Raw genomic sequence first — 13,140 nt, 5'->3', positions numbered from 1 at the left:
CTATAGTAAATAAAATCACTGTCGTCAAGAATTGGATTCTCAAGGTAGCGGACTGTGTTTTTAAGGACATCTGCAATACTGTCCAAATAATCTTGAGGAAGCCCTTGGAATCTGTAACAATATAGAACATATTATTAATTAACACCAGTATACCCCCACACTGCTTAATTACTGAATTTACGTCTCCAATCACCAAATGCTGCCAAATTATGGGAAATAGATTTTCCTGCTATTATTGGGAAACTATTCATTGATATAGCTTATACCAACATTCCAGATTAACGGTGTGAAATGAACTTAAGAATGCAAATCCTTTTCCCAGGAACAAAAAGTAGACTAGGCCAATGGGTGAAGAAAACAAAGACAAATATAAACCTAATGTCAGTGTATTGTCATTGAGGTTTTGTACTCAGGCACCTCGCTGTAGACAAAAACAGAGACAGAAGTAAACACTGAGGCTCAGAGAAATAATCCTTATTCTTAGATGGACATCAACAGAGTTTGCCTTTCAGCGGGTACAGATTTATTCATACTTTATCCAGCGATGTAAAATATCTGAGCTGTGTCTTCAGGTGCACATTCATCCAGCTTCTAGCCACTTATGCTTGTCAGGGTTTTGAGGTGCTGGAGTCCATCCCAAGAGGCACAGCACTGGAGGACAGGATGCAGGTCCACTTCTAGGCTATTAAAGGTACCACGCAGCCTGTGTACATGCCATTGGACTGCCAGAGGAAACCCACGCCACGGTCAGCAGAGGTGGAATTTTAGGGGCCTTGATCAGGGACCCAATGGTAAAACCACACTGCCAACTCTGGGATTTGGACCAATAACTTTGTCACGGACGCAGTGCACAGACCTGCTGAGCCTCACACCACCGCTGAGACCATGAGCCAATTTACCATAACGATGTCTCATACAGCATAATCAGCGGCCCCATCTATGCAAAGAGCATGACAAGGCGTGCAGCACATCGGCGGTTATTCTGCTAGGATCTGTAGTGTGTTTTGACATTTATATGCTGGGCTTAAAAGCATCCAGCAGTCGGACAGCAGGGAGGCGTGGCAACAGACAGCCGCGGGGCACAAACACATCGGCTGTGTGTTTGCTGGAGCTTAAAAGGAGAAAGAAATCACCCTCATCTCCGTCATACATCAGAAGTGACTTTATTCATTCCCATTGTTTAAGGCACCTGGAGGATCTGACAATGCAGACAACTGCATCTCACGATTATCTACATTCCAAATCCATATTTCAAACATTCCAACCACAATGTGTCCTTAGTACAGTTTTTATCTGTAGAATTGTGTATACAGCCGTCACGACAAGATGTCCCAGTATAATACACACCATTGAGAACATGATTTACGATTAGATATATACAGCCATGTGAAAAAAATAGGGCACCCTATTGAATATTTAATTCTCAAATAATCAAAGATATCAAAATATCAATATTAAATCTCCTTTCAAATTATATCTGTAGATAAAGGTGATGTAATTACATCAGCTATGCAAAAACAAGAAACAAATTCACATATTTCTTGTTTTTGCATAGATGATGCAATTCCATCACGTTTATCTCCAGATATAATTCAAAAGAAGATTTAATACTGATATGTTGATATTTCTTAATAAAGAACTAAATATTAAAACTAATTTTTTCACATGAATGTACTGTAGATGCTAGGGCCATGCTCAAGGGCCCAACTATGAAATCACTCATCCATTGCGGGGATTTGAACCAGCAACCTTGTGATTACGTAGTGCAGTAACATGGACCAGCAGAATATTACATGTTCAGTACACTCTTATGTCAAGTTACACCTGATCAAGCCACATTCAATGGCATTTAAATCTGAGGCCCATAGTGATTAGTATATGTAGATTGAGAGATGTGAACGTAGGTCAGCAGGTGTATCGCTTAGTATAACAGGAGCAGGAGAATGGGCAGCACTGCCAGCCGTATAATGACGCCCAGTCCATATCTAACTTGTAATACAGTATGAATACAGTAATGTGATGGACAGCTCCTATATCGAGATACGCCCAGATTGACTTGCGCCCGGTGGTGCCGACCCCAAATGCAGACAGACGCAAGCCGACACAAGATTATTTCACCAGCACTTTATAGAGCTTATAGTTATTCAGATTTTATATTCAATCTGCTATAGTAACGAGATTTGAGCAAAAGGTGTGTAAAAGGGGCGACTGACGTGGGTATTAATGTTTAACTTGAAAATACACTGCAAATATTATAAGAAAAACTCCGTAATGAGAAAAACACAAGGAAAATTCCAGCTCTTATGTCAATGCTCAGCCTTTGTTCAGCCTGTCACGTGTGGAGACTGACTCGTGAAGACCTGTAGAGTTTGCGTAACCCTCCATTAGAAACAGTTCACAGGTGACATATTTGTGAAGCTAGTTTGTCAGAGGTAGCTGAGCATTAAGCTTCATGGTTATTGAGCAGGCTCTGCTGCCTTTAGATGGATAAATATTTGTTACTGGCTCATTCATTTGTCCAAATTTGTAACACAAACAATACAACAGAGAGATGTATGAATGCATAAACTTTAGACTTACACAGAAAGAAGCCCTGAAAAGTGAGCCGTTTCCTGTCAATAGACTTCAGGCATTAACTATAGCATCCTCAGGGGAATTAACCTTCTAATTGGTCCATAAACGCCATTACTGGCAGACATTGTGTTAAATGAAGGGCAGCTACAGGCCAATTGTGGTAATTTCAAAGGCCTGGCTGCCGGCCTAAACATGCATCACTCACGTTTTCCCTTGTCATTACCACAGCAGGGACACGGCCAGCCTCCTGGGGGAGCTTGTGTGGGCATGAAGTCTGAGGCATGCCATTGTTTATTTCCAGGTCCAAAGAGCGAGACATGGCATCAGTTACCCTCATCATTAGTGTAACAGTACCACAGCTGACCTCTAGGGGGCGACGGTGAGGGCATGAGCGCTGAGCAGTGCTGTCGATCATGCAGACACGGCACCAGTCACCCCCGCACACCAGGGGGAGAACTCAAGATGCGGGAGCCGTTGAGATGATAAGGAAGACGTGCCAGAGTGCAAGAAGGTCGGGCAGACAGGAGTCAGGGGACATTAGCCTTCAAATGAAGCTGGCAGCTGAGCGGGGCTGCGAGATAATTAGCCTCGCGTCTGGCGTCTGAGAGGGCTGTGAGGCGCTTTAATTAACGCAGAAAGGTGAAGGAGCCTCGGCGGAAGCAGAGTGCAAGAGGAGCTCGTCAAATTCACCATGCGCGGCCCATCTCACTAAGGGAACTAACCTTTTTTTATATCTCTTTTTATATTCTTCTGTGAGCCGAGGAAATGGAGGATATCACCTTAAAGACTCACGCTGTGGTCAGGTGACTTCAGGCGGAGCAGAACAAATGGTCAGAACCGACTCCTAAACTACACCTATGTGCTCAAACAGAGAAACTAGCAGGCAGCTCTTAGACATGCTGCTACGGCACTACTGCAGAAATTGCATTTTGTATGTGAGAATTTGATCAATATCAAATTAAGTGATGTTTATTTGTTACTTCTCTATGCTGTACAGAAACGTTTTTTTTTTTGTGATTACAGCGCAGGAAATAATAATAAGCAGACGTGGTCGATAGATGCCTTCAGAGCCTAATAACTTAAACCTCACCTCTCTGGCAGTTATTCCACCCCTTTAAATCCCAGCCTGCTTTGTACTGTTATGTGTTAAGCATTCAGAAAGTCAGATGTGTAACTATGATACTGTACATTACAGATGGCACAGACCAGCCATGAAGTGCTCTTCGCTGCTCTCTCGCCTGAGCTCTGATATGCCATTTGGTATTATATGGTACCCAGAATGCTGGCAAAGCACAGGAATGCTCTGAGGTGGCAGATCTATGGCTTGTTGGGTTAGGGTGCTGTACTTATGATCGGATGGTCGCTAGTTCACAGCTCACTGGTAGGCTCTTTAGCAAGGCCCTTAACTCCCAATTGCTCCATGGACTAATTGACCTTGTTTTCTCAGAAATATATCACTTGGTAAAAAAGCATCTGCTTAATAATAAATACAATGCTGTATGGAACGGGCTTCATGTTGTGTTTAATGGGATCTACCAGCATGAGACCATGCAGGGCCAGAGGGTTTGAATATGGCATTTTGTGCAAAAACACACTGTCAGGCACAAGTCAGACAGAAATCATTCATTCACACATCCGAGTGCCATTGATGATCAGGGGGACCCCTGCTGTTACATCCAGTCCACCATGACTGCAGGTGTCGAAGATAATCTACTGGCTTGAGCATCATCCTTATCACGTTTCATCTGAAGCTGAAGGGAAGATCTACATCCTGCAAGCGGCGGGGGGGGGGCAGGACCTGGGGATCTTCAGGGCTGCTTTCGAAGCTTGCTGCCTAAAAAGAGGGGGCACTCTGTAGAGGCATCCTTCATGTAATCATAACCCTCATGTAATCATCATCATCATCGTCATCATCCCTCATTTAGTCATAACCCTCATGTAATCATCATCCCTTATGTCGCCAGCCTCATGTCTTCATTGTGATCGTCCTTCATGTAATCATCACCCTCCTGTAGTTATTATTGCTTTCATAGTGTTTGACTTTGTGTATTATATACTACAATTGTGCTTCTGCTAATTTGTTGATTACCCTATATTACTTGTACTGCCCAAGGCTTTGGTGAATCAGCTTTTACTTGAAAAGTCCATAATTAATCTACTCTGGCTGGGAGTATATGGGGAACATACCTGAAATTATGTTTATGTTTGGTAGCGATAAGCTCATTTTGTCCACCTCCATTTGAAAATCCCCAATACGCCAATCAGCACAGAACAGAGATCCTGCCGCTTCTGCTTTGCTTTTCTTGTTCTCTGTTGGTCTGTGCGGAGGAGGTCAATGCCAGCAGAATCCACTATGTGGCAGCAGAGCGCAGCGATACTGGGGCTGCGAGAACGATATGCAGGCAGGACAGCGTTGAGCCTTTCTCTGTTTCCGAGTGAAGGCATCCAGCATCTCTGAATCTGGAACTACACAAGGCAGTGAAGATCTATTTAAAAGAGCCTCCAGACTTGATTATCCTTCTCTAAGCAGGGTATGGATATCTCAGAAGCGAAAGCTAAACCCTTCATCTGGTGCCTGAGAGAGTCCATGGTGCTGCTGTAGTAAAGTATAGTTGGTTGCGTGTGAAAACATAGCATGGTATGTGTGACATAGCCCACCCCCCTTGTCCCAGGTGTTTCAAAACCTAAATAGAGAGCTAGCGAGTAGAATCAGAAGATAGTAGCTAGCTAGCCGGTTAGCAGTATATTCTGCTTCATCCATCTGTTCATCAATGCATCTATTATCATTTGTCCTATTCAGGGTCACAGAGTCCAGAGCCTATCCCAGAGGCTACGGGCACAAGGCAGCCCATCACAGTGCATGCGTGCTGCTTCAGCGTCTCCTACATAAAGAATGTGGTTATTTAATATTTATTGTGGTGACTGTGGCCAACAGGGGGCCCTCCAAGCCTCCATCCTCCGGTGATCTTCTGTCCCTCATCCAAACCACACCTGTGGTGAGAGATTGACGCCCACCAGAGCAGATATTCAATCAGGAATTTACAAAACAATCGTCCTGTTATATCACTTTTGGTTTAAGGAACAATAAATTATCTTCCCAATTGTGGGGAGGGGAATATTGGGGGGGTGGGGGGGATGCCGTTTGTCACCAAGTCATATTGCAACGGGAGATGGTGCAGTCCTAACAGCTCAGATTAATGGATGATAGGATATACAAACAGGCACTCTTTGGACGCCTGCCTGGGACGTGAAGATGGTCTGAATGATAATGGACCCTGCGGAGCAGCGGAGAGGAGCAAAGGAAGAAGGGAAGCAGATGCAATTAGCGCCACCTCACTTCTGGAGAGGCTCTAGGGACAGAGCAGTCTTACTCATCCGTTTATGCCGTCTGTTAATATCGATCTGTCTAAATGATGTGCAGCTCTGAAATTCATCAGTCTGAACACAGTCTGCCTAAGCATTTATTGACAATGATACCACTACCAATGTCTGCAAACTCACTGATTATTCAGCTCACAGTAGCACAATCACTTAATATCACACTGAAATACACCCTGTCAGCATGTAAACGTTTGCTTGCTACCCTGTTCAAAACCATCAGGCCATTTAACAATACGTATATTTAATGTAAAAGCTGTCATGCCCCGATCGTCCGACCCTCCTGTGTGCCACGCCCCCTCATCTACCCCGTGTGGATTCCCCGTGTTCACCAGCTCTTTCTGATTGTTGTGATTAGTCCTGTGTATTTCAGTCCGCGTTCCAGTATGTATCCCCAGTTCTGCCATTGACGTCTTTCTGCCTGTTTGCTCCGTTTTCTGATTAAAACCCTTTTTATTTATCCCAGTCCTGTTGCCCTTGCAGTCAGGGCAAAAGTAGCTATAATCGCTCTTCGAATCAGTCTTAGTTTTGTGAATATTTCACATTTAATGGATGTGTAAACGTTTACCGAGCAAGTTTTACATCTCCATGGATTTGGAAGGCGTGCAGCTTTGCGGAGTGGGGGTGTCAGGCGAGTGGGGTCCCTGGCTCCTCAGAGGGCCCCCTTTCACTCCTCCATCTGGCTTGTTCCACATCGGCTTTCTTAACCATGTCACATGAATTGCTTCCGGGTCCTTCTGTAGTTTCGCTACTGCCCTCAGTTACGTAATGGATCCTTCTGATTGTCATCACTAACGTCATGGTCCTCGAGGCCGCGCTGCTGGAGACGCCGGACCCCTGTGTGGTGTGATGCTGTGGGTAAGGCTGCCACCTCCCACCTCCACAATGGAAAGGAGTGGGTTCCATTCCCGCCTCCCCGTCTGTGTAAGTGCAGTTTGTAAGTTACCATCTATTTTTTCTCCCTGGTCAAATAGTCACTTCCCCCCCCCCCCCCCCCCATGTTTGTTAAGCTCAACGTCTGCAATACAAGTATTGCCCCTAAAGTGAAGTTTTACAGGGAACCACTGAACCTTGACTCTTCTACGTTTTGCTTAGAAAATAAAATAATCCATATTTCGTTTTTGTCATTTTAATGTGAGGTGAATACAGGAGTGGTCAGAAATTTATGCCCCGCCACTGTAGTAACAGTTCATGGCCAACAGGAGGCCCCCAATCCCCAATGTGTTGTTTGAATGGAGGTGAACGCTGCCATGGCCTTAAATTTCCCATCGAGTGTTAATGTGTGAGCATATGTGTCTTGAGATGGTCTGGCATCATACCAAGGGTGCACCTTTGCTCTGGGATGGGCGCCATGATCTCGGACTGGTTTGGAAAATGAATGAACAGCCTGTTTAATTGAACTACATTTGTTAGCGTGGAAATCTTGGACAGCTGCGGGTACTGAGGCTTTCGATGTACAGCTGTAAGAAAAGAGCGAAGATTTCAAATGGTTTGATCCGCAAGTCGAATATCTTCAGTGAAACATCCTCTGAAAGAACATGGATATGGTAATCTGTGGGAGGAACTTTCAGCACAAAGGTCTGCTTAGCAATTCAACATAAATAATGGACACAGTGGCATTTGTTCTGAAATAAAAATGGACTCTGCACTCCCATCAGTGCGTTTGGTAAGGTGCACCTCAAACTCCTCCGCACTCCAAGCCCAGAAGATGAAACGGAGGTGGCGGTACTTTACGGTCCAGCTGGCCGCGACTTTCCAGCGCTCTTTGATTTAGAGCTGGCCTTCGACCCGCCATAGATCGGCACTTAATCAAGCAGGCTGGTGGGGGAGAAACTTTTTGAGAGTTAAACAGAAAATGCAAGGTAAGTCAATAATGCATTTGTCACAGCTGTGCACTAACCTCAGCATGAAGAGCTTTAGACCTCCTGACACACCTCTAAACCTTCCAAACAATGTGTTTAAACTCCAAGGTCCATGATACAAACAAAAAAAAACATTGGCATGCTTTTGTGTCAGACATTTCTAATAGCTTATTTCATCTTCCTGTGCCTTTGTTTCGGGTATTTGGTGATGTCCTTGAGGGAATGTTAGTTGGTCATTATCAAAACGTTTTTAATCACAATCCCAGACTCCTAGTTGAGACTCCTAGCTGAGACTCCCAACTGAGACTTTCTGTACCTATCTAGTAGATATTCGTACCATTTATCAAATACATTTGGGGGTGGTGCTTCCTGTGAACATCATGTTACCGGTGCTCATTAGTCCCACCTCTCCTCTGGTGTGATCTTTTTTTTTTCACAATGCAGTAGCCTGGATATCAGACGCTACCCCCCCAAGCCCTATAAACCTGACAGCCTTACATAACTCTGCTCTTTCTCCATAAACCTAGATTTGTGTGTGTTGATTTAGCTCAGTACCACCTGTTCCCTTCGAGTCCAAAGAGGGAAGCCTAACAAATGAAACAGTTTCTCACTGTCAAATCCCCGAGTCAGATGGTTTCAGTTGCAGCCCGAGAGATGTTCTCATACTCAATGGTACATGTAACATGCTAATGACCTTCGGCCTGATATTGTAAACTGTTAAAATCACAACAAAATGTACAGTCTTAATTAGCTCTTTTGCTGTGGGGCACCCTGTGTCACTCTGCTTCTTAGAACATTTTTAAAATCCAGCTGTTGTTTGGCTTGCTTTTGATTTGTGGGTCCGCAGCTTTCGCCAAGCCAGCTTCCCGTGTGTGGCGGGGGTCACCCCAGACAGCTTTATGTTTTTCTCCAGCCCGTGTCAATAAATCGTCCCACAGCAGAGCGCAGGTTAGCCGCGCAGAATACAAATCAGGCTAACGAGAAATTAATTATCGGCAGAATGAAATCCCAGAATGGCGGCACCGCAGCGTAACTTCAGCTAATGGATCCTGTGAGATCCTCTTCTGTGAGTCAGACTCTACAAACCGTGTTTTATTGCAGTCAGGGAACCCCCCAGTCCCAACCCCCCCCCCCCCCACAGTGCCTCAGTGCATGCTGGGCAGGACCAGCCACATCCAGCAGCAACGCTGGCAATGTTCTGCAGATGTGTGGGAGTGTCCTGCCATCCTGTATGGCAGCAGAGGAAATTACACTCCCCACAGTAACGCATGATTAAAATGGAGGGGGGGGGCGTATAGCTATCAATGAGTGAGGAGGCTTGAGGTTCTTGAGGTTCTTTGCAAACATAACATATACGCAATTACTTACTGAGCTTTAGCTGGAATATTTTAAAGTTATACTTGGTTTTTATGTTATATATCTTTATCTCCTGACTTTGTTTTCTAACCTCGAGATGCTGAACTGTAATTAATAGACTGTGAGCGCTAATGACCAGGCCTAATGGTGTGAAGTGATTTTTTTTTTTTTTTTAGAGTTTTTCGAGGAATAGTTTTCTGGAGCAGCTTTCTGCCAGCCTATCATGACACACTCTGAAATGGTCCTTTACAAACACCAGCTGACCTACAACACCTGTGATTGGACCAGGGGAGAAAGTGCAGACTCCACACAGAAGCAGCTTAGGGTAAGAATTGAACCCAAAGCCCCGAAGCTTGAAAGCCTCAATAGTTCCAAGCAACATCACTGGCCTTAATGTGATGCATGAACAATGATCAGCTACTTTACTGACTTTGTCAAATGTCTTTAGAAAGGGATCATGCGATGCTAATGAAGATACAGACCGACCTCTGTGTCCTGAAGCAGATCTCCATTGTTATGCGGAACGCGTCACACTCGCAGCATGCTGGTGCTTGCTTGACTCTTCCACATCTTCTACTCTTTCTGCTAATGAATCCGTTCGGTGGTCATCCCATCTGTCAAACACTGATCTAGGCCGTGTGTGTGGTGTGTGTGTTAGGATTTTTTTTTGAGACGTGACCCCCAGGATGCAAATAAATCATTATGTATAATGATTTACAGGCAGGGATGCTGCTAAATCAGTGCTTTAAGACTCAGATGCAGGATGCATTATTCTCAAGTGCACAACTAAATAAAAATGTGCAGAGATATGGGAGCTCGCTGGATTGGTGTGCTGAGGTGTCTTTCAAAAATCTGCGTCATAGACAAAGAAAACCAGCTTGGATTTGACTGCCATGTGTAATCAGCAAAGAGGGAAGTTTGATTTTTACGTTGGTAGGGACCAAATCAACCCCGAAGCCCCCGATCCCCCCTGAACACACACAATACTCTTTCAATATTGGTACAGTAACCAACATTCAGCTCTTCTAGTTTGTAGACAAAAGAAAATGTGCTCTGCAATCCAATGTGATGCATTTTAATGATCTGTATCTTGAGTGATTTGTCTTGGATTTGATTGGCTACTGGGTGCAAACAGCAAGGCGGTAGTCTGTGAGGCTCCAGGACTGTGTGTTAGTGATGGTGGCAAGCAAATCAATCAATCAATCAATCAATCAATCAATCAATCAATCAATCAATCAATCAATCTATCTATCTATCTATCTATCTATCTATCTATCTATCTATCTATCTATCTATCTATCTATCTATCTATCTATCTATCTATCTATCTATCTATCTATCTATCTATCTATCTATCTATGCTGTGTCCATGAGGCCCTTCACCCTCAGTCACTATAGGGACTGTCTGACCCTGGTTACATCACCTTGGATAAGAGCATCTCATAAGCGGAATGTGAATGAATTGTCCTTCATTTGCCGTAGGAAATGACATACCCCAGTATGTCAGTGTGCAGGAACACGGCCATTTGTGGCGGACTAGCCGCGCACGTGTGTGAAAATACAGGATTTGTATCTTTAATGATGATGACAAAATATGTGAAAATGATTTGAATGATATAGCTTTGGCCAATACTCCATGCCATCATATTTTCCACATTTTCCCTCTTCTTTTTATAGTAATAACTACCAGGATAATGTACTTCCTGGGTCCTTTTTTAATTAAGTAGTAAGATTGCAATGATCATTTTAAATTGTAAAATAATATAACAGCCTATAAGAACAGAGAACAATGGTTTCAGCTGTGTCACTGCATGACGCTGTGAATCGATAATTAAAAGTGTTTGTTTCTTAATGCGTCCTGCAAATCGTTCATCTTGAGAAATGCACCTTGGATTCTGACTAAGGAGCACACGCTAACCGGTACCATCTCTTTCTCCTGATGTTTCCCAATCTGTGCAGATCTCTGTGACGGTTTAAACTCTGCAGTTGAACGTCGTTCCTCCACCGGTTATTGTAGTTGCTGAGCATGATCTATATCTCACTGCTGGCTCTGGTATGCCTGTTTTTTTCTCCGTCAGGAAGGCCCCATCCTCACACTCACAACGTCAGTCATCATATCAGTGGAGATGCCCCCTAGGGCATGTGGCTAATACTGCGCTCAGACCCCACACCCTGACTCTGCGCTGAGGCCTCACACTCTGACTGCGCTCGGACCCCTGTGCTCGGACCCCACACTCTGACTCTGTGCTTGGACCCCTGTGCTCGGACCCCACACTCTGACTCTGTGCTGTGACCACTGTGCTCGGACCCCACACTCTGACTCTGTGCTGGGACCCCTGTGCTCGGACCCCACACTCTGACACTGTGCTGGGACCCCTGTGCTCGGACCCCACACTCTGACTCTGCGCTCAGACCCCAAACCCTGACTCTGCGCTGAGGCCTCACACTCTGACTGCGCTCGGATCCCTGTGCTCGGACCCCACACTCTGACTCTGTGCTTGGACCCCTGTGCTCGGACCCCACACTCTGACTCTGTGCTGTGACCACTATGCTCGGACCCCACACTCTGACTCTGTGCTGGGACCCCTGTGCTCGGACCCCACACTCTGACTCTGTGCTCAGACCCCACAGTCTGACTCTGTGCTGGGACCCCTGTGCTGGGACCCCACACTCTGACTCTGCGCTCAGACCCCACAGTCTGACTCTGTGCTGGGACCCTTGTGCTCGGACCCCACACTCTGACTCTGTTCTGGGACCCCTGTGCTCGGACCCCACACTCTGACTCTGTGCTGGGACCCCTGTGCTCGGACCCCACACTCTGACTCTGTGCTGGGACCCCTGTGCTCGGACCCCACACTCTGACTCTGTGCTGGGACCCCTGTGCTCGGACCCCACATTCTGATTCTGCGCTCGGACCCCACAGTCTGACTCTGCGCTCGGACCCCACACTCTGACTGCGCTCGGATCCCTGTGCTCGGACCCCACACTCTGACTCTGTGCTTGGACCCCTGTGCTCGGACCCCACACTCTGACTCTGTGCTGGGACCACTGTGCTCGGACCCCACACTCTGACTCTGTGCTGGGACCCCTGTGCTCGGACCCCACACTCTGACACTGTGCTGGGACCCCTGTGCTCGGACCCCACACTCTGACTCTGTGCTGGGACCCCTGTGCTCGGACCCCACATTCTGATTCTGCGCTGAGGCCTCACACTCTGACTGCGCTCGGATCCCTGTGCTCGGACCCCACACTCTGACTCTGTGCTTGGACCCCTGTGCTCGGACCCCACACTCTGACTCTGTGCTGTGACCACGGTGCTCGGACCCCACACTCTGACTCTGTTCTGGGACCCCTGTGCTCGGACCCCACACTCTGACTCTGTGCTGGGACCCCTGTGCTCGGACCCCACACTCTGACTCTGTGCTGGGACCCCTGTGCTCGGACCCCACACTCTGACTCTGTGCTGGGACCCCTGTGCTCGGACCCCACATTCTGATTCTGCGCTCGGACCCCACAGTCTGACTCTGCGCTCAGACCCCACACCCTGACTCTGCGCTGAGGCCTCACACTCTGACTGCGCTCGGATCCTTGTGCTCGGACCCCACACTCTGACTCTGTGCTTGGACCCCTGTGCTCGGACCCCACACTCTGACTCTGTGCTGTGACCACGGTGCTCGGACCCCACACTCTGACTCTGTTCTGGGACCCCTGTGCTCGGACCCCACACTCTGACTCTGTGCTGGGACCCCTGTGCTCGGACCCCACACTCTGACTCTGTGCTGGGACCCCTGTGCTCGGACCCCACACTCTGACTCTGTGCTGGGACCACTGTGTCGGACCCCACATTCTGATTCTGCGCTCGGACCCCACAGTTTGACTCTGCGCTCGGACCCCACACTCTGACTGCGCTCGGATCCCTGTGCTCGGACCCCACACTCTGACTCTGTGCTTGGACCCCTGTGCTCGGACC

Source organism: Brienomyrus brachyistius, unplaced genomic scaffold, assembly GCF_023856365.1.
Source record: "Brienomyrus brachyistius isolate T26 unplaced genomic scaffold, BBRACH_0.4 scaffold41, whole genome shotgun sequence".
Classification (NCBI taxonomy): Eukaryota; Metazoa; Chordata; class Actinopteri; order Osteoglossiformes; family Mormyridae; genus Brienomyrus; species Brienomyrus brachyistius.
The sequence above is the reverse complement of the archived record's forward strand: the minus strand, read 5'-3'. Positions refer to the sequence as shown.